At 51.4% G+C, this 22,296-nt stretch overlaps 1 protein-coding gene across 4 annotated transcripts in view; it reads left to right on the top strand.

Moving 5' to 3' along the window:
* The first annotated feature begins 872 nt into the window (after positions 1-872).
* Positions 873-22,296, top strand: part of PLXNA4 (plexin A4) — a 401,976-nt gene continuing 380,552 nt past the window's right edge. For 2 of the 4 annotated variants that reach the window (XM_053926493.2, XM_024555117.4), the window contains exon 1: positions 881-1,786. The gene's annotated coding sequence lies outside the window, so the exon portion shown is untranslated. Of the gene's footprint in view, positions 1,787-22,296 lie in introns of all 4 variants that reach the window. The other 2 variants (XM_071221702.1, XM_053926494.2) reach the window with 2 other exon arrangements.

Genomic DNA, 22,296 nt, shown 5'->3' with positions numbered 1-22,296 from the left:
GGCAAGGGGGGCTGCATAAAGTTGGGTACCTAAGGATGGGAACCTCTTAGGCTTCTTGATGGGTGGGGCACAACCCCAGAAGCATCTAGGTGAGAGTTTCACAGGCAGCACAGCCCTCGTCCCATCCCGGCACAGGTCCCCTCACTGCCAGCAGTCTGTCATTTTGACTCTGGACTTTCCCAACTGCCCTGATGTTCATATTGTCTGTTTTTGCTGTGGTGTAAAGTCTAGGGTTTCCGAGAGAGCCAGATTTGCCTCTTAATGTAAACAGGACTAGATAATTCAGGTACGAGGCAAGCTCTAGGGCCCTTAGCCGTTCAAGCTCCCTCACCCAGGCCTTCCGTCCTTGGGTGCCAAGGCGGAGGGGTGGGGGGCGAGGCGCTTGGTGGGGTGCTGGGGCCAGGCTTTGATCGAGAATGGGTGCGTGTGCCTGTTTCAGCTCTGAACCCTTGCAGGTCCCTCGGACCTCCAGCGCCACGAGGTTGTGTGTGCCTCATTCCGAGTGCGCGCCCTGAGCCCGTGTCACGGTGTATGCGCCCTTCTCTGCCCTACAACGCCACTGGCTGGGTCGCTTCATGCGACCCGAAGGGACAAGACCGGTGTCCGCCAACGTCCGTGCCGGGGAGCGCTGGCCGGGCGGGCGGCGGCCTAGAGCGCGGAGTGTGGGGGAGTCGCCCCCTGCCCCCTCTGCCGGCCGCTCTTGGTCCGTCTAGATGTCAGACGCGAGCTCCCAGCCAGCCAGTGCGAGCCAGAGAGGGAGCGGCGGCGGGCTGCGGGGAGGGGAGGAGGCAAGGCGAGGGAGGGAGGCAGGGAAGCAGGGAGGGCGGGAGGGAGGAGAGGAGGACCCAGAGAGCGCCAGGCAGCTGGAGTTTTTGCAGCGCTTGGCCGGGCTTCAATGCACAGCAGCAGCGAGCCGCGGCGGCAGCAGGCAGCCCAGGAGCCCCGGCGGCGGCCGAGCCAGCGGCGGCCCGGCTGCCTGCCCCCTGCAAACTTTGCGAGCAGCCCGCCCGGGGGGCCGGGGGCGCGCCCAGGAGGCCCGGCTCGGCCCGAGGCCGCGCTCTCTGCCGCCGCAGCCTCAGCCGCCACTGCCGCCGACACCGCAGCCCCGCGCCTCCCCGGGGAGCAGTCGGCGGCTCCCGCGGCTCCTTAGCCCCGGCCCCTCGGCACTGCCCAGCCAATCCCCCGGCGGGGGCGGGGGCAGCAGCGGCGCGGCCGGCCGCGGGCTGCCGTGGGGCGGCCGCCGCTGACCAGGGAGGCGCGCAGAGGCTCCGAGAGCGCTCCCCGGCGGGTCCCCTGCGCACTTGCCGCGCCCGGGCAGCGGCCCGACCCGGCGAACATGGGCGGCGCGGAGTGACGCCGCCGTGCCCGCTTGGCATCAAGGACATTCGGCCCTCGGGGGTGGGGACGAAGGGGGGCAGCCCCGAGTTGCCACCGCAGCCCCCCAGAGCCGTTACTGCTGCTCAGGCTCCGGGATTGGGTGGAAGAAAGGGGTGCTTGAAATCGATCCACAATTTCAGACCTTTTTGTTGGACATTCCGCCCACCTTGGACGCTGCAAGAGGAGCTGTCAAGCCCCGCAGGCTCTGATTTCGCTCTCCGTTTTCTTTGATTCCTCCCGGGTTCCCTGTGCCTCCGTGGAGTATTTGCGTTCGGGGCTGGGGCTGGAGGAGGCAGCCACACGCGCGCACACGCACACGTTCGGAAGAGGGCGAGAGGCAGCGGCACCGGCACCATCTGCAGTGTCAATGCGGCGCTCCCGCTGAAGGAGGCAGAAGCGGCGCTTTCAGGTAAGGAGCCGGCCCGGCGGGCGGCGGGGGCACAGCGGCGGAGATACCCGGCTCGGTCCTGGAGTCCCGGGCTTCCCTGGAGCCAGCACGCTGCACGCTCGCGCACACACACACACACACACATACACACGGGCACACACGGCGCACAGGCACCTGCACACATCGCACCTGGACACCCGCGTAGGTGTTGCGCGGCCAGGGCAGGTGTTTCCCGTGTTCCTTCTCTGAGCCTCCCAGACGCAGACTTCTCTTATCCCGGACTTTCAGGCTGGGGTTCTGTGTGTGACTGCCTCACCCTCCCACTCCGGCAGGCAGAGGGAGTGATTTTTTCATTTCTCAGCCTCTTGCATCCCTAGCTGGTTTTAAAAACGGGAGAAGTAATGGGAGGTCTTGGGGACCCTCCCAGTGTAATCTGTGTTCCGCGGCCTTTGAACACCTTGGGGTTTGAACGGTCTACAGACCGGCAGATACTCAGACAGATTTGAAGAGCGTAGTGGCCCAGCGCGCCGGGAGGACGCCACACGGGCGGATGGGGCTGCAGTTCCGTAGGGCGGTGCATGTGAAACAGACTGCGTTTCCCCAGTAAGAGGCAGCACAATCGCTTTTCTGAAGCGTGGCACTGCTTCCCGGGAATGCGCAGGTTTTCGGGCTTAAGCATCGCTTGGGGGGTGTGTGCTGCTGAAGAAGGGAGGGTGTCGGGGGTCACACATTCCATAAAAGGTATGACCTACTCACGTCTTTAGTTTCTGGGCAACAGCAAGGCAGCAGGGCTTAAGGACACAGGACTTGGGTCTGTCTCCCTTTCACCTCCCCTCCCCTTCCTCTGCACTGTGGTGGAAAGTATCAGCTCTGCCTCTGGCTAACACCTGTCACATGCCTTTCGAGGTGTGTGTCTGAGAAAAAGATCTAGAAGTGAGGATCCACGAGGGTGTAGTGGAGGAAGAAAAAGGGGAGGATCCCCTCTCTCACGCCGACCTCAGCAGGGCCCACCCTCTATGGAGGCAAGGCGTTCCCCCAGAGCCAGGCTGCTCCTGGCAGTGGAGAATCACTCTCCAGAAGCCTGTGGTTCGGTTCAAGGTCCTATTTCCTGGAAGCTTTTCCTAACCTTTTCTCCCTGGCTAGAGTTTCGTAGGCTGTTTATTTTCAAACTTTTTTCTGGAGGAGGTAGGAGGTGGTTGGGGCTTGAACAAGGGCTTTTTCAGTTTTCATTTGGGGGGTCAAAGAGCAGTTCATTCAGGCTCAGTTGTTGTAGGAAGAAGAATGTGATATCCAAATAAAATATTATTTTGGAGTTGAATGTAAATATAGCAAGGTCCCATGTTTCCATAGCTGTCACTTAGTGGGGTACCTCGTTGGTCAACCTGGAAAGAAATGGAATAAGCTTGTGCCGCTGCACAAGATCATATGTTCAGAGTGTCCCACGAACCCACTAGTGGGGAAAATACTGTGGTGAGAGTCTTCCAGAACACTAGGGGCAAGGAATCAACATTCTGTGGAATGTGTGTGGGGGCCTCGGTGCTGGGCACAGGATTTGGTTGATTCTGTAAATCCCAAAGGTGGGTGCTGAAATTGTGGGCTCTTTCCGCACCCCTGTCTGTGCTATTTTCAAACTTTTTCTCGCTGCTGCAAAGGTCTCTAGCTAGGCCGGGGAGGAGAAGAGCAGACGCCCCGGGAGGGAGATTGTATTCCGGCGGTGTGCTGCTGTGTGAGCTGCCCTTTGATTGATTGAAAAGGGTAGATGGAATAAAGCAAAGCTGTCACAATGGGGAGGACCCAGTAGGGGGAAGAAGCATTATTTCTTTTTAAGAATGGTGGGTGTATGTCCACACACACCGAGATATATACACACAGGCATCCTCCAGAGCCTGGCTAGATGCCATCGGCCTCTGCAGCCATGTGTGGCAGTGGGACCCACCTCTGTCTTCCGGGCTGTGGAAGACCTGGAGCGTCTTCGCACGCATGCCCCTTGAGAGCATGGACAGGGAGGCCCCACGTATGTGTAGAGCAGCACATGGTTTTCGGCGGAAATAGTGAACTCCAGCAGCAGTGGGTGGCTCCCAGGTAAACATTCCCTCACCGGACCTTGAAGGGGCAGAAAGAGGGGGTACAGAGCTTCCCGAAATGCCTGTGCCTCTTCCGCATGTCTGCTCCTTTCTCTGCTGCCCTCTCCAGTCTCTTTCCTTTCTCATGTGTTTGCAGCCTCAGGATCCGTCATTTTAATGCGGAGCCAGCGGTCGTCACGCTGGTTCCAAGCTAAAGATTTTTCAGCACGGGTTCCAAAAATCCCCGCACTTTCTGCACTTAGTCTGAGGTACCAATTTGGTTTCTAGGACAAAGCAGGCATTAATTAACATCTGTGTAAAGCTGGGTATACATCATCCAGTTTTTTTCCTGGCTCTCCATCCCAGCCCTAGAGCCTGTCACATTGTCACTGTCCCTTCCCACCCCTCCTCTGGGGTCTTCCTTTGAAGTACTCTGGGGTCTTCTCACTCAGGAAGCAGGTGCACTAGAAAACCCCCACCACGAAGGCTTCCTTTGGGCAGACCCTTGCTGCTGCTGGGCTGTGCTTCAGGCAGCTGTGCTGTGGGCACGTGCGTGGGTCGTCCACGAACTGTGCCTTCTTGCCCAATCCGGTCCTCGCTCCAGGCTGGCCTCTGTCCTCCCAGGACTTCATCCTGGATGCCCACAGAACCTCTGCAAACATTTCCGGAGGAGTCGGAGGCTGCCGGCTTGCTTCCTTTCTCCTTCTCGGAGGGCACTTCTCCACCGCCTGCCGCTCCCCGCAGACAGGGAAATCTGCATGGCAGATTCTGCCTACACTTGGCCTCCTGGTCTGTTTAATCACAATGAGGGCTGCTGGGAATTCAGTGGGGCTTTCTAGGGAGGCAGCAGTCCTGAAGTGGGGAGGGAGCTAAGGGGGCGGGGTGATTAACTGTTCTTAGCTCCTAGTTATCACCAGGCTTTGAAGCAAAGAAATTGCAGCCAATCTCTCTCCTCCTAGCCAGCTAGGAGGCATTTCTTAGCGGCTTCTCCCCATCCTCGCCCAGAGAAGGCACTACCCCGAAAATGCCACCTCAGAGACCTGTTGGAGTAGCTCTGTGATGGGCGGCGGTAGGGCGGCAGCCATACAGGCAGCCTCCCACGACTCAGGCTGTGATTCGCCTGTGCAACAGCTGTGTCATTAATTTTTAGACTCTCCTCTCCTCTCCTTATTTGTGTCCAGTGCTAGCCCATGTGACACTGGTTTGGACGGACCCTGGGGCGGTTGAACCGGGCTCCCGTGCCTTCCTTGACACCCCCTTCCTTCCCCTCCCTGCCACTTGCTAACCCACCGCGTGGCTTTGTGCGCACATCCGCCAGCCCATTTGCCCTCACATTTGTGGCACTCTGAGAAATCAATATAACACGAATTTAACGACAGCTGGATGATTCAGTGTTATTTATATTTAAGAGTGGCGTTTTAAAAAGACGTGCTAATAAATCAAATGGCTGTTTGGGCGATGCACATGATTAGGATAACTGCCCTACAGGCCCTGTGGAGCAGTGCCTGGTCCGTGCAGAGCCCTGCCTGTGGACACCACCTCTTCAGAAGCTGCGAGCCCTGCCCCTTCCTACCCTGAACTCCCACCTGATCCCCTCCCTGTCTGGGGCTTACTCTTCTTTCTCCCAGCCGCACCGCCCAGGCTGTAGTGTCCGGTTGTGGCAGGAAGGTAGAGTCAGCGGGGAGGCTGAAGGGGGCTCTGCTGCTAAGTGCTAAGAGAAGGAGCTTAAAAGTGAAGGCAGGCAGGGGGTCCTAATTCCCCCAGCAGAGGCCTGGTTGCAGGAGGAGAGGCTGCTTCCCTGCTTGGTCTGAAGCAGCTTGGAAAAAAATCTTCCTGAGTCCCTGCAGTGAGTCTATAGGAGCCCCTGACCCTATATGATCATATGGCATCAGGCTCCCCAGGGAAGAGGCTTTGTGGACATTAGAGTTTGTCCTTGTGAAAGTAACACAGTGGAAAAGGATAATGATGATGATGATGGTAGCTAATATCTATTGAGTGCCTACTCAGAGGAGGCATCATTTAAGTTCTTTGCACACAGGTTGGCCCTTTTCTTCCTCATAACAACCCAGAGGGGCAGTTCCTCCACTAGGAAATGAAGATACAGGAGGCTAAAGACTTTGTCCAGGATTCCACAACTGGTGGGTGATGGAGCCAAGTCTCAGCCTTAAGCAAACAAACTGACCTCCCTCCGTATTTATCACTGTGCTGTTTGCCTCCTTAAAACATCAGTGCGGAGCATGTTGTTACCCCCGTGGGAGGTTTAAGAGAGTGTGCCCAAGGAAGTTTAGAATACCTGGTTTCTGCTCTGGACTATCTCTGTGACCCCAAGTGTTTTATGTATGTATGTATGTATGTATGTATGTATTTATTTTTTTATAGGGGAAAGGAGGGAGAGGAACAATGATGTGTGCGAGAGACATCAATTGGTTGCCTCTCATGCATGCCGAAACCGGGGATTGGCCTGCAACCCAGTCATGTGCCCTGACCGGGAATCGAACCAGCAACCTTTGGCTTTGTGGGATGGCGCTCAACCAACTGAGCCACGCTGGTCAGGGCAGGTGAATCCATTTCTTATTTAAACATCAATTTCCCAATTCATCAAAGGGGGCTGAGTCTTATCCTCACTGTTGTTGGGTTGTGAAATTGAGTGAATCATTCCAGCAGAGTGCTTTTTCTGAGGGTAACTTTTGCCTTCTTTGGCAAAAAAACACTCCTCCCATTTCTTCCTGGGAAATACTAGGGAGGAGTGATTGAGTGCAGGCCTGACCTCCGCTGTCGATTCTCTGAGGCTCTGAGTTGTATGCTGGTAGGAATCTAGTTCTCCCTAGTGACTGCTCAGAATTTGCTGGTGTTCTGGAAACAACACTCTTTCGTTTAATCCTTCAAATCCTCCTGTAAAATGAGGATTGTTTATTTTCATTTGGGTGGTTTAGGATGGCGGCTGATCTTTTCACTCTTGGGGAAGGATGCGCACAGTAGGTGCTCAGTTATGTTCATTCATCCATTCATTCGTGAGCCCTTGGGTTCCAGGTGCAGAAACCCAGAGGCAGGAAGGAATCTTTACTGTGGATGCCACGCCAGGCTAGGTGCGTGGTCCACACGGTATTTGGAGCAGAGGGTTTATTGGGAGTTGGTGCCAGTGGGCTGTATGTGGGGGAGGCTGTCCTGCAGCACTTGGTGTGAGTGTAGCACTTTGTCAGGAATTAGCTGGGGATTCTGGGAAGTGTGGGCGTGAAGCCCCCATGGGGCTGTGGGCCTGGTTGGGCGCTCTCTCACCTCAAAGCCAGGCCCTCGCTGCCTGCCTCAGTCTCTCTGGCCTGAACATTTTAGGGAGCAGCCTCAGGTGCTCTTCTTGTGGGGGTTTTTTTTCCTCCCAAAGACAAACTTTTATTTTCCTCCCAAAGACAAACTTTTATTTTATACCTTATTCATGTGGCTTCTCCTTTACCTTAAAGTGAGTGAAGTTTCTGCCAAACTTGAGGTGGCAAGAAGGGGTGCACTCAGAATTTCATCAGCTGCCCTCTGGTGCAGCAGGAGTGGCTGACACTGTGGACGGAGTAAATCCTGCCCGGACTCACTGCAACAGGTGTATGTGAGATCCTCGGTATTCCTGCTGGGCGGGCTAAGCTTGGTTCCCCTGCCCCCCTCTCCACGGTGCCTTCTCCGTGAACCTGGATTCGCAACAGCAAATTGGATTTTGGGATGTTGTCACTCCAACACAAAACAGATCGCTAGCTAAGAGGATATCGTCTCCACAGTCGATGGGCTGGACGCAGACTAGCTGAATCAATTCCTGAGGTCTCACGGGCACGAGTGCTTTCAGGAGCAGTCGAGGAAGTGGTCACTGGGACTGTAGGAACACAAAACCCTCACTGGTCAAAGGCTCTCCTGGTCTCCACCCAAGACCTGTTTCATGTCTAGCACACTCACTGCACTTGTCTTGTCAGAACCCAGCTGGACTTCCCCCTTGGGACTGCGGGATGTAGGGCTAGAGGGCGAGCAAACCGCTCCTTGGCTTTGGCCCAGAGGTCAAGAGGAGGGAAAGTAAGCAAAGCAAGGTTGGCCGATTGTTTTTCCCCTTGTGGAGGGAACAGTCGCGGAGAGGGGGCGTGTCAGCGCAGCAGCCATTGGGTTGTGTAATCGAACCAGACCGCAGGGAACGTCAGCCAACCTTGCAGAGATAGTTTTTAACAAGGGGAACACACCAGAATCATCTAGGAATCTGAGGAAACGCATACCTGCCTGGACGTCCTTTTCTTCCTCCCATTGCAGATCTGTTTTCGGAAGGTGAACCTAAGATAGAGCAGAATTTCTCAAAGCGTATTCTGTGGGAGTGAGTAGCTGTTCACACACACACACACATACACACACAAGTTTCCACAGCCAAGTAAGTTTACCCTGAGTGTAAAGCAAAGCCGAAGAGCTTTGCAGAGCCTTAAACACACTGATGTGGATCGTGGAGCCGCATGAAGAGATATCTGGTGCAGTGGCCCGGGACTCTGCTAGAAAGTGCCGGCCTGAGAGCAGCGCTCTCACCTGTCTGCTCCAGGCTGTGAATAAAGGCTTGGATTTTACACACCCAGAGTCCTGGGTTCTGGTGATTATGTAGGTACTGTGGTTTCAAGGAGAATTCTGGCTGCTGGGTAGATAGGACAATGCTCAGCTCAGCAGTCACCCCTTATCCTTCCAAGGCAGCAGAGAGCTTCTCAGACAGGTGCATGTTTCCTCAGGCTCCTAGACACTTCTGGTCTGTTCCCCTGGTTAGAAAGCACTGGTGTTGTGGGGAAAGCTGTCACTTCCCAGCTAAGGGGTCTTGGGAAAAAATCACCTTATGTTTCAGGATTCCCATTGACAAAGTAAGCACCACGGGGAGGGGGTGGGTCTTAGTCCAGATCAGTGATTTAAAATTTGTTTAAATATGTAGGCAGGTAGAACTCTTTATTCAAAGGGAATTTTGTATGGAATTCTAATGCACAGAACAGGTGCAAGAAGGACTGTCTGGTCAGAGCTATGCGGGAGCCTGATGCCCTGCACCCTCGGCCTGTCTCTCCCCAGTCTTGGCCTGGCCTCCCTAGAAAGCAGAGTCTGAGGTTGAAGCTGATGTGGTAACACTTGGTTGGGGGTGGAATCCCAGGGCGGCAAGAGTGAAGGCAAAAGGGAGGAAGGTAGGGAAGGGAGAGAAACAGAGAATACATCCCCAAGCTAGCCACGTCTTCCCGGGGAAACAGCTGTGGCTCAGTTGCTCGGGCTGCGTCTGGAGAAGCCGGTTGGGAACGTGGTCTCAGCAGGGCCTGGAGGGCAGGCACCACCAGCACCCATCGGTGGGTCCTTCCCGTGTGCCTCAACGCTTCGGGCACCATTCACCCCAGGAGGTGGGGCCTCCCCCTCACTTGGGGGTTGTGATGCTGCTTCAAACTAGAGCCTCTGGGGTCAGGCTGATGGGCTGGGCCATCCCTCCACTGCAGGCCTGCTGGTGCTGCACCTACAGGTCCAGTCTTTGCCCCGAAGGAAGAACGGACTCAAGAACTTTAGGACAGAGGAATAGTGGGAGGTGTTCCTGGGGTGACTCTGGCAGGAAGCAAGGCAATGGCTGGAGATGGTGGCAGCATGTCAGGGGGGCCGGGCAGATCTGGGTGGGCACAAAGATTGGGGGTCTGGGATAATGGGTTCCACATAAGGATTCCATGCATGGTTCTTCAGAGCAGTCAGATAGCAAAGCAGGCCTGGCTTCTCCAGTAATGCATTCAGTCCCCAGAGTTCCTGACCCTATGGCCACAACAGCCAACCACACTATCGCTTACCCAAAGGAGACCCTGAATAGAAACCACATTAAGAACAGATTCCAGTCAGGTTTCAAGAGGCTGTCCTACCTTTTAGGGCTTATGAACCAAAGGAGAGCCTTCCACCCGGTGGTGTGTGAATATATATGTCTCAGACACTGCTGCCAGTGACGGCTGAGGGGCCAGATGCAGATGGCCTCTGCCTCTCTCATTTTAAAAAATATTATAAGCATTGAAATAGAGAGCAGCAGAGGACATTTCTGCATAAAATATGTTCCGTAAGTAATTTTCTCTTCCCTCCTTATTTTCTAACAACTCTTGTGCTCCGAAGCCGCTCCAGGGTCAGGCAGGGCAAAGGACAGATGGCTGTGCTGTGCTTGTGACCCCTTTCCGCGCTCTCTTCACCATTAGATGCTGACCCCGTCTTCCTCTCCTAAATGCACTTGCCGTTAACTGCTGATTGATGTGAGCAACTCACTGGCTCCCAGACATGTGTCTGCGTTGGCGTGTCTGCCTGAGATTTCCGGCTCCCTGAGGGTCAGGACCCGCCCCCGCTTGAAGCAGTCTCGTGTGTAATCAGCAACTTAATTTATACTTTTAAATAATGGTAGAGAAGCTGCTGCTGGTAGTAGCGATGATGGCAATAGCATTGAAACGATTTTTTTCTTTCTGTAGATGAGAGGGACCATTTCTTCTTCTATATATACTTGGTGCCTAACCTAGGGCCTGTCACACTGGAAACAATCAATAAATATTTGCTGAGTAAATAGGATGAATGGATGGAGTAGGAGAAGGTGGAGATGAATGGCCTTCAAGGACAAAAGCAGGGATGGGTGAACCCGCCACTACAGTGGGCGCCTGTTCTCCAGCAGGGGCGGGGTTAGAACCACATCCACTCAGGCAGCTATTTCAGAGGATTCAGCTGAGGGCAGGCTGAGCCCATCAATCACCCAGGGTCCTGGGTGCAGGTGGAGTGCCGTGGTCCTTTCACATTGATGCACATGGGATTGATTTCTTGCTTTCCACGTAAAACTCACTGTGGGTTTAGGTGCCAATAGATTGGGAGGGACGACCAAACTGTGTTTCCTGGAGAATCCCAAAGCCTAGTTTGTCCATGGAAAAAGCATTCCGTGGCCAAGTAAGTCTTACAAACCCCTAATGCTGAGGCTTAGGAGTCCTTCCGTAGATACTGCTGTTTATTCTTAGCCAACCATTTTTCAGCCTATTTCATGGGATCCCTTTGTGTGGGTGTATTTAAACCTGGAACAGGTGGTCAACAGAGAGCATTTGGGGAGATGCTAGCCTACAACTCAAAGCTTTCAGGTTTGAGTTTAGTTTGGAGGAGGAAGAACAGGAGGACGAATCTGCCGTACTGTTTAAACAGGACTCGAGAGGTCTAGCTACCTGAGCAGCTGGCTTCCTCTCGTCCCATCCATTTGCTTTTGAGAGTCTCAGAAATGGCTGTGAATTATTATGAGACTTCCGCAACTCTGGTGCCTTCAGATGTGCATATATTTTCTAAAGGGATCGTTTTAAGGAGTGTGATTGCAGCTTTGACAGGTTTGTGGAGGTTTCCAAAAAGTAGCACTCTTCTGTTGCACGCAATAGATCAAGGTGGATGTTTGCAAAATACGGGCGTAACGACATGCACCTTCTTGATATATGTACATTTTTAGCTACACTTATGGAACAAGAGACTTGAATATAACTGGCAAGGCTACATGTTTTGAATTAACAAAGAAGGTTGGGGTATTAAGACACAGCTCCCTACATTTTTGGATGGTTGAAACAAATTTTCTCTCGGGAAGGAAACTTTGCTGCCCTAGACAGGCTGACGGTTTCTAATTAGACTGTAAATCCGTGGTTACCCACCACTGGTTAGCGATCCAGAGAGCGAAGCCAGGGATTTCCCATGGGGAGCATTTCACTGACCAGCATTCCTCTTACTTGGGCCACGATGTGTATGTGTGAGAGAGTTTGGGTGGGGGTGGGGTATCACCCCTGTGGTATTTGGGTTTGGGTCACCTGGAATGTTGGCTGGTAATAGACCCAAGCCACATACCCAATTACAGGGCCTTGGCCATGCTTTGCCCAAGCACTCTGCGCCTTTCCAAAGTGAGTAACAGTTGCTAACACACACTTACTAACAAAATTCCCCTGGCGCCCATTCATAAAGCATTGCACTGGTGATTCTATCAGCATTAAACTGCTTGGTGACTGAGTTTAGAATTATAGGAATCGTAGAAATGAATTAGCAGTAAATCAAGTCCCAGCTGAGTTCGAACCCAACTGCAGTGAGTTTTAAATTAAAAATATCTTGCTGCGATGAAGCCGTTGTAAGTCACACACTGGAGCTCCGTCGCTCTTGACTTTGGAGAAGCGTGGCAGTCACCCTTTGAACGGAAAACCCTGACAACAGCTTGTATTGATTCCTAGTCATGCTGGGAAATTGCCACTTCATTTCTTCTTCATAAACTGTGGGCTTTCTTTTCCTTTTTCTTTCTTGCTTTTTTAAAAAGAAACCCTATTTGCAGGGACACCGCAGAGCTCTGGGAGCAGGGCAGGTGAGAGAGGGCTCAGGCCCAGGAGGCACCATTCATGGCATTTTCTTTGGCTCTTCTCAGGAGGAGCTGTGCGGAAGGGGCATTCGGGTCTGCGGGTGTTGTGCGGTTTGTTTTCCGGCTCGGACCCTGTTTGATTCTTCTTTCTGGGAGATCTGTTCAGAAAAACAACAAAGAAAACACTTGAAAGAGGCTGCAAGACTGTCATGTTGCAGTGACAATTGTGGTGTAATAGGAAATCATTTATGTAAGTTATAGTGCCCTCTGAATGGAGCTTGTGGGAAGCGTGGCTATAGCTTCTCAAGCCCTCTTTTTTTTTTTTTTCCTCCTGCAAAATAATCCCGAGGTTTTCATTTTCAGAGCAATTGAAGAAAGTATTATTTGCTGGTCAGGGAATAGGGAGACCCAGCTTCTAATCCTACCTCGGTCTGCTGAATATCCTTCAGCCTGTTCCCTCTCTGGGATAGGCCTTGGTTTTTCTTCCTTTAAAGCCAAAATGAGCCCTTGCTGTTCTGGACCCAAAGCCCAGGGGATGAGGATAAATGTGGCCTGCCTGGTAATGGGCCAGGTGAGCCTCAGGAGAAAGACTGCATTTAGAGGAAAGCAAGAAAGAGAGAAGGGAGTCTAAGCTCAGGCCTCTAACTGTTACACCTCCACCGGCTCCTGCTGGTGTGGTGCAGAGCCCTAAGTGATGAAAGCAGCTCCCACGGGGTCGGAAAGGAGGGTGCACTGGGACAGCAGGGGACTGTGGAGAGGATGGTTATGCAGGAGTCCAGAGGCCTGGGTTCTGGGAGTAGTAGTAGTAGGTTAAAGGCAGGACTGCTGCTGAGGAAAAGGGGTCGTTATCTCCCTGATGCCCATTTTCCACTTTGTTTCATCCATAAATAGTTACATGTTATAGTTAGAGAGGCAGATGCAATGCTGTGGAATTTTTAACCAACTAATCAATTGATTGATCAACTATTCAATTTAGTCGATACTTATTAGGTGCCTACTATGTGCTAGACACTATTCGAGAGTTGGGTTGTAGTGAGCTGAAAGACCTCGTTCCTGCCGCCAGGGAGCTGTGGCTTGGTGCGGGCACAGCACACGTGAAACCAGATGGTTGAAACGCAGAGTGGTGAGAAGTCAGATCTGTGCATGCGGAGGGCACCATGAGGACATGCAAGAAGGGCCCCGCCCGGCTTACATCGAGCTTAGAAGGGTGAGTGGGCTGGCTTTCATAGAGCTTTGAAGGGTGAGTGGGCTGGCTTTCTGGACACATGAGGAAGGGGTGCCAGGTGGAGGGACGGGGCATGGAGAGCTGGGAGCACACAGCCCTCTGCCGGCCTGCAGTGGGTCAAGGCAGAGGTGGGAAGTGGGGCTAGAAGCAAACACAGGTAGTGGCTGGGCTGGGACCGGGGTAAGTGTCCCTCGAAAGGTTGTATGTGGCAGGCCTGGGGGAATTCTAAGGGAGAGAATTAACAAGACCAGATGCACACGGTAGAGAGATCACTATGGGGGCCACATGGAGAAAGAACCAGAGTGAAGCTGTTGTAGTAATGCAGGCAGACATGGGAGAGAGCTGACCAAAGGGGGATGGCAAAGGAGGGAAAGGGAACAGACTTGTAACCTCGGAGTGACCGTTGACAGATGGTGAGTATGGCAGTGAAGATGGGGAACGAGGGGAACTTCCCGAGCTGGACACTGGGTAGCAGGTGACACCATTCACTGAGTTACAGATTTCTGGACCAAGACTGGGTTGAGGGGGAGTGGCAGGAGAATGTGTGTTCTTTTCTAGGCATGGTGAATTCAGGTGCATATGGGGTTTCCAGGGAGAGCAACCAGGAAGCCGGCAGATACGTAGCTCTTGTGTTCCTGGCAGCTTCATCTCAGTGCTCACTGTGCCATTTACTTCTGGTCCCATTTGTAGACCTGCGAGTTCATTTTGGGATCTGGCAGAAGCTTAGTAAAGAAGCAACAAGACCTACCTACAGATTTTTCCATTTTTCAAGTGGTTCGTATTGGGAATTAAATGTACTACCTTGAACATTCTGCTGGAGGTTGTTCTGAAAGTGTCCAGGCTTTCACCTTGCCTTAGGACATCCTCCCTAGTTTCCAGGGGGCGTCTGAGTTGTACACAGACGATGACGGAGTGAGATGAAGGAATCAAGGCAGGTTTGGAACTCAGCGACAGAGAGCGACCAGGCTTTGTTCTGGGTGTTGGCCCATTCCCTTTCCTGGCACGTGCACCCCAGTTTCAATGAGCACACGCTCAGAGCAGCAGGGTGTGGTGAAATGAGCTCCATCTCCATGAGATCATTAAAACTTTGACCTTGCCCTTTAGAAATAATGTCTTGTTTGTTCTGGGCGTAGGAACCAGCTCGTACAATCAAGGCCTGCAGGTAGGATCTGGCTGCTAGATACGCTTTGCCTCATCCAAAGAGTACTGAAGAAACATTTGTATTATTGGGATGCCATTGCGTGGGACAGTCCTTTTCCAGCTTCCAGATTCCACTCTCTGTTGTCCTGCCTTCGCTTCACACATTGATGGTGAAGGAATTTGCTTTAAAATACCAGCACTCTGGTACCTAGAAGGTACTCAAACAGTGCTTAGTCTAACTTCCTACTAGGCAGAAACAAATCAATGAGTTAACACATTAGTGGCAAGTGCTTTACATTCTGCAGGGAAGCTTTGTAACTTACTAGCCCCTCCTAACAGCGGGAGCTTTACAAGTGGCTGATGGCAAAACTTGTAGGCACTCTGAGCTCTGTTATGTGTCTACACTGTGGAAACTTTAGAAAACAGGCCCCTTGGTTCGAGCAGAGTGTGGAGAGAAAAACGCTCCACTCCTTCACCTTTATCCAGACCATGTCAACCCCCAACTCCTGGCTGCTGCTGTGGAAGGTCCCCAGACTGTGTCCTCAGACAGTGCCGGGTGTCCAACTGGCCTGGGCACAGTGTAGACCAGACCCTCTAGGATGAGGGGACTCTGGGAATTCAGCCTCAAAGAGTGTCCTTAGCTGCAAAATCTCAGTGCAATTTCAAGTGGAACAATGGCTCTACTCTCTTCTCCGGATTGCTCCTGGGTATCTCAGAGCTGCCACTAAAAATGCCTTGTACTGTGGGCTGTCTTGTGGGGAGAGACGGGGGCAGGGTAGGTATTTTTGAGCTCTGACCTCTCAAGAGTCCCACAGAGATGACAGGGCTTCTGTTCTTCACTGCTCATGCCCCTGTACCCAGGCCTCGTGCATTTTATCGACTGCTCTCAGCACCTAACACATTCATTCACGCAGCTACTCTGTTGGTCGCAGGGAAATCAGCAGTTTTTCCCAGTTTATCTGGTGGCAACTTGTTTCCTTAGTAGGGGGCAGAGGGCAGGGCCAGGGTTCTAAGAAAGGAAGTAACCTAACCGCAGTAAACTGTGTTCAGGACCAAAATAGAGTAGCCCACCCAGCCCTGTGTGCTGCTCCAGCGGCCTTCACTCTGTCCGCTGAGGGTGGGGAGCTCGGGGACTGGTGAGCGGAGTCCTCTCCAAGGCTGCCTCAGAGTCTGGGATGACGGTAGGGAACCCCCGCTGCCTCGGCTTTTCTATCCCAAGTGCTCTGTTATGCGTCTTGGACCTGCAGGTTGTCAGATGTCCTCAAGGGAGATTCTGGCTTTATGCTCAGATGAGAAGATCCAAGACAGGTGTGCGTGCTCAAGGTGCTGACCGTGTGCCTGGTGTCGGATCCGACAGAAGTCTTGGCTGTCGATGGCCCCCGGCTGGGTGGTGGGAAGGAGCAAGTGCTGCTAAACCCAGGCCCGATTGCATGAAGAAGGTGCTTCAGCTCATTCCACGCTCCTTCGTTCCTTCCTCCAGAACTAAATTGTAGCCAGACTGAATGCTTCTTGACAAATACTGAAAAGCAAGCTAATTACATATGTTTAAAAAGCTGTATTTATATTTACGGTTGCCGTTTTTGAGTGGAATGGTATTTTCTTGGCACCTAGGATTTAAGTTGTAACTGTTCCCTTGCTTTAATTTGATGGCGCTGTGTTTGGAGTGTCCCAGCGAGCTCCAGTAAAGAGCTCGAGGAATATCACATGGCCAAATAGGCCGGTAACTTTTAAAAATGTCAAACGACATTTTCCCGGCACCTGTTGTTTAGGAATTAAAAAAATAAAAGGCATATTCAAATTTTAAAAGTCTTCAGGCCTGGAAAAATTTTTTACCAGCTAACAGATTTTGCAAGTAGCTTTGTCCATATTCCAGATGTCAGCCAGGCCCAGGTATTTTGTGTGAGGATGGTAGGGTACCTAGAGACTCTCGGCAACTCCAGGCTGCCAAGAATTTATTTGTAATGGACAGTTTATTGACTTGTGTTTTAGCATTTACATCTCATATTCCCACTTAACTGCAAGCTCCTTGAAAGCAGGCAACAGTCATAAACACATTTAGAGTTCCCTTAGGAACCAACATTAGGGTGGTTTGATTTTATTTTCTCTCTCTCTCTCTACCTTTAACGTGGTTTTCTGAGCTTAAAAAGAGGAGTGCTAGAGCAGCAATGGACTGAGGGCTGAGTCTCGGTCTTCACTCAGTCTCACCACACTGTCTGTGAGGCACGTAGGAACTGCTGTTACTTCCTTTCCCTTAATCTTGGCTGCTGTTCTGTTGTCTTTGGCCAGAAGGTTGTGAGGTTTCACAAAGGTGAAACAAATAAAAATAACATCAGTGTGAAATTCAAGGCCATGAAGAGATTTTTATTTAGAGGCACAAATGGTTGCCCGTTGGTAGTCGATCGACTGCCTGTGTGTCCCCTCTCCCTCCGCTCCTTCTATCTTCTGTGAAGAAAATCTTAAATTTCAGGTTTCTATCAACTCTCCTTCCACCTCTTTTCTCCGATCCTGACATCTGGGCTGTGCCGGCAAGTTGGATGTCTTTGCAGGGGACAGGGACAACCCAGTTTTGGTAGCGCATGATGGAGACCTCGTTCTCTCACAATGACTTTCCACTTGATTGACAGATCATTGCTGCTCACACACCTCTGACTTCGGGACTGATGTGTGGAGAAGGCCAGAGTCTATAGGAGCTGGGGGTGGCAAAGCCCAGAGTCAGAATTCATCTTATGCTGAGGTTGTCGGTCAGAGGGTCCCCTAAACGCTAGGGGTGGCCTCAACCTGCTGCTGGTTCCTAACTGGCCTGTCTCTGAACTCCTCCCACCCTCATTTGATACATATTTATTTCACTTGAAGTTTTGCCCTCTGGTATTTTGTCCATTACTATTTTTTTTGAAACCTAAATTTTGAACTTACGTGTCTCTGATCAAATTTCATTCTGGGGTCCAGTTTGAACCCTGTTCCTGCCTGCTCAGATAGTTCTGAACTATGTGTCATTACCATCTACCACGTGCCTTCTCTCATAGTATCTCATTTGACCTTCATGAGTCCTAGAATCTGTCATCTTCAAATCTGGTAAGTGTGACTCTCAGTCTTCATTCAGATTACGGATAAAGACGTGAACCTGCAAAGCACCAAGGACAGAATGCTTCGGCATGGCATTTCCTGGAGAGCGTCCCTTGTAGGTTTGACAAATAACCATTGATGAAGCTTGTCCAGGCCCAGAAGCGATGGAGCACTGAGAACCCCGCACCGACTTCGGAGGCAGACAGACCTGGCCATTCCCAATGATCAGGTCAGTTGGGGGCTCAGTTTCCAATGATCACAGGCAGGTAAGAGTTTATTCCTCCAAAACTTTCCAAACAAATCAAGTGTCAGATTTGATTCTACCATGACTACAATCTTTATTATGAGGGGGAAGACACCAAAGCAGCCACACAACCTGTTCTTGCAGCTCAGTGCAGACCCCATCTTCTGTCCCTACTGGTGCCAGCTAAAGGCTTTGCCGATTTGTCGAGCTAGCGAGTCCCTTCAATCCTGAGGGTGTACTCGTGGGGTATTCAGCAGGCAGGTCCCCCATGCCAGCCCGCTCTGGCCCCAGAGTATAGTCCAAATATCATTTTCCGTGTGTGCTGGGAAGTGAGAAAGTTTGGGAAGCACTGACTGAGCGACTGCCTTCGTCAGTTTAGGCTGCTATAACATAATGCCGTAGACAGGTGGCTTGAACAACAAACATTTATTTCTCTTAGTTCTGGAGACTAGCAGTTTGAGATCAGGGTGCCAGCATGGTGGAGCTCTTGTTGAAGGGTTTTTTCCTGGTTTACAGATGGCCATCTTCTCGTTGTATCCTCACATGGGCGAGAAAAGAGGCGAGTAAGAAGGGCAGGTGCGGGGGTAGGGGGGAGAGAGAGAGAGAGAGAGAGAAATCAAGTCTATTTTTCTCCTTCTGAGGACACTAATCCCATTTAGTAGGGCTCCACACTCATGACCTAATTGCCTTCCAAAGGCCACACCTCATACCCTCACGGGGGTTAGGATTTCAACATACGAACTTGGAGGAGGATACACACATTCTACAGTAGTGACTGACGAATTTGCTTGAAAGAAGATTTGCATGAAGCACATACAACAATATTTGGAGACAGGTTTCAGCTCCCCTTCCAGTGGAATCAGAGGACAAAATCTTCTGAGATCTGAAACGCAGACTTAATGGGAGCCCCAGGCCAAGGAAGGAGCCACAGAGGGCTCTGGACTTGCCAGATTCTTGTGCTGATAGGGCAGGGATGCCTGGACAGTATTTCTAACCAGTCATCTGTCTTTGACATAACTCAATGTCCCATTGAAAACTTATTTCTAACATCTCTCACGCTATTTAATAAAACCAGTAGTGCCGATTGAGATGGTGTAGTTGAAGTACTCAGGGTGAACTCTGTTGCTGGTCTTTTAAAAGTCAACTCACCAACCCAGAGCATGCGTTTTCACATGATGTTGCCTGGTCATTCTTGGGTGTAGATTTAAAACTAACTCATGCACACTATGCCACACTGTTGAAGCTGAAGTATTTTAAAGTAAATTATAGACGTCATCAAACTCTGACTCCTTAGCTGTGTGACATCGGGCAGGTTACACATCCTCTCTGATGTTCAGATTCCTTATTATTATTAAAAAGGTAAAATAATACATGACAGGACTGTTAGGACAATTAAGTGACATAATACACATAGGTTAGCACATAGTAAATGCTCAGTGAACAGACGTATAATATTGTTAGAAGTTATTGCCTGCTCTCCAGATACCTAAAACTTGTTCACTGTGCTTCTTGCCACTCTGTGTTGGATTAAAGCACTTCTGTTTCCTTGGTTTAGAAATAGTCACCTCTGTCTGTAACACCAGGCCTATGGCCTTGAGGTTCTACAAGCAAATGGGAAGAGAAGGAGGGTGGGTGGCTGGTTCCATGGGTGAATCAATCTTAATCCTCCCTCTAAGTAAGACCTCTTTTAAAAAGATTTGAAATTGTATGTTTTTATAAGACCTCCACTGATGCCTTCGACTTAGAGAATGTATTTTTCTTGCCAGGCGGTGGCGATGGTTCCTGGTTTTCTCAGGTTTACCACCGAGGACTCTTGATTTGATTTACAGGGAAGCAAGTAGGAGACTCTTGGCTTTAACTCAAGGCAGTGACTACCTATTAGTGAGTAAAGATTGCCTGGGGCCTACCTGATAATTAGGTCAAGCATTGCAGGATGGGCTGTCTGCTAGTGTTTGCCTGCGACAAAGTCATAGAGCTGATGTGGTCCATCGGAGATCGCAGGGATGGGTCCAGTGCACGAGGCCTTGACATACCTGGATATGCTCACCTGCATCCACCGGGAGGTATTATGAAAACAGCCTATCTCAGCTGTCTTCAGTTCCAGGGCCCGGTTTCCTGGCAGGATAGTCTTAAACTAGATAGGAAGGGCCTATGGGGTTTTCCTGAGTGGTTTTCACTGTGTGTGTCCAGCTAGCCAATCAGGATCCTTTGCCCTGAGGCACCCTGGTTGTCAGAGCATGCCCAACTCCTCCAGTCACGATGATGATTGGCACAGGGACTTTTTTAGAGCCTCTCAAACCTGACAGGGAGGTCCCTGACCAGCAGCTCTGTTTCAGATTGGGTCTGGGGACCGGGTTTTCTGGCCCCTCCTTCTGCATTTCATTTGGTGGACCTGTCAGGAAGCTCTGCCCCTGAGTGGATGGCTCTGATCCTTTAGCTTTTCTGATGAGTCTTGGGGGGGTCTGAGGAGGTCTGGGGGAACATGGAGGATCTTGCAGAGGTGTTATAAGCCTCCAGGGTCAAAGAACACCATTAGTAATAATGTGGAAAGTAGCTCAATGGCAGCTGAGAGTACCTCCCCCATGTCCCCACACTTCCTTTAATCTGTCTCCTCAGTCATTCCAGGAAATGCTGACCTCAGGGTGAGTGGGCCACAGGCCACAGCTGGGACTGGCAGAAGCAGACCTCTGGGATGCAGACTCTGCTTCTAGATCCTTGGACTGAGCATGAGGGCGGCCAGAGACAGGTATTCAGAGCAGCAGGGCTTCTGTCTGCGAGGTGCCACCAGAAAGACTGGGTTCTTCAGGAACCACAGTCAGGGAGAACCTCGTTTTTTTGTTTTCACGGCATGGTGCCCCACAGCACCCCAGAACCGCAGCCCCACATTCCATTCAGGACTAACAGGCCAATCCCCTGGCTGGACCTTACTCTCTGGGGCTGGACCACCCCGAGGGGGTTGGCTGTGGGCCGTGCTGGACCCAACACAAGATTTCTTTCTTTCTTTTTCAATCTCTTTCATCTTACCACAAACTTCCACTTCAGCTAGTATCACTTAGCTGGTGTTGGGGCAGGGGCTCAGGCTCCTCATTGCTTTTGTACAAAAAGGTGATACTTTAGTGCAGAGTTTTGGGGCTCAAAGGGGTATGTCTCCAGATAGAGGAAGTACAACTGGCGTGTCCAGGCCTGTCTGAACTCCAACAGTGGTGGGGGAGGGAGAGGGTCGGGCCTGGGGGATCTGCAAGTATCAGCCACTTCAGCTGGAAACCTCCTGCAAAAGAACTTCCTTTTCTCACTTTCCAGAGCCTTCCTACTATGAGATGTGCTACAGGAAGTTGGGGGTCATAAAGGAGCAGGGTTGTCCCCATTCTACCCCCAAGGCCAGCTAGAGCTCCAGCCCTTGGACTCGCAAGGCCTGGACTCCTGCAGCAGAGGTTCCTCTAGCTCCTCTTCATGGACCAGGATTTCCGAAGGGGAGGAAGACTCAGAAAGAGCCTCAAACCAATAACCCTCACGGTGGCTCCTTGTTTAGAGCAAGTGTTTGCTGAGGACTCTGACCACCCTCCTCGCTCGTTATTTTTCAGTATTGTAAATAAAGGTCTAGGAGTCAGGTCTGCACACTGAGGTTCTGGGTAACTCTGCAGCTGTGATCTGGAGGTGATCTCTGAATGGCTTTTCCAGCCCCAATTAAGGTCCTTCCTGCTAGTCACATTAACTCTCACCAGGAGCTTTCCTGTCCAAGGGAGGGAGGCGGGGCAAGCACTTAGCCTTAGTACGCTGTCAGCTCTGGCTGCATCCTAGTTGCGCGTGGGGCATCGATTTTACAGGTCCCTCCTTAGCAAACCTGCTAATAGGATTATTTCCCTCTCCTTCCCTCCGCCCCCTGCAACCTGGCCGACTCCTGGGCAGACCTTGATTACATGTCTCATTGATTCCATTCAGCTATTTATTAATACACTAATTAGTATGTTCATTTAAAGGAGAGTGACACTGCTTTTTAAAGATAAATGTACAGAGGTGCAGGTTAATGGAAATTTCTGTTTATTTAACACTGACGTCTGGTGTGAAGACGATTAGTTTTGGATGTTAAAAGGACACAGGGGTTTTTTCTGGGGCTCAAATCACTGTCACTGACAGTCACCCTTTGAAAGGTGACACCTGGAATCATATTGCATTTTCCTTCAGTGATATTCACACAGGGGACCAGCGGTGGCCGAGGAGTGAGGGTGGAGGCCTGGCTGTGCACAGTCTTTCAGGGACAGGGCCGATGACGGAGGAGGATGGCTGGCTGGTGTGGCAGAAACAGGCGGGGCTCACGCACTGCTCGTCTGTTGGGCTGTCTGGAATTTCATCTTGAGAGGTCTGTGAATGGGTTAACAGTGCTATTCTATCATAGGCTTCTTCTGTTTGTTCTTGATTTGCCTGCAAGCGATATTTTATTCAGGGTAGGTGAACTCTGCA

Source organism: Desmodus rotundus, chromosome 6 (assembly GCF_022682495.2).
Source record: "Desmodus rotundus isolate HL8 chromosome 6, HLdesRot8A.1, whole genome shotgun sequence".
NCBI classification, from domain to species: Eukaryota; Metazoa; Chordata; class Mammalia; order Chiroptera; family Phyllostomidae; genus Desmodus; species Desmodus rotundus.
Note: the sequence above shows the minus strand (reverse complement) of the source record. Positions and strands in the feature narration are given on the sequence as shown.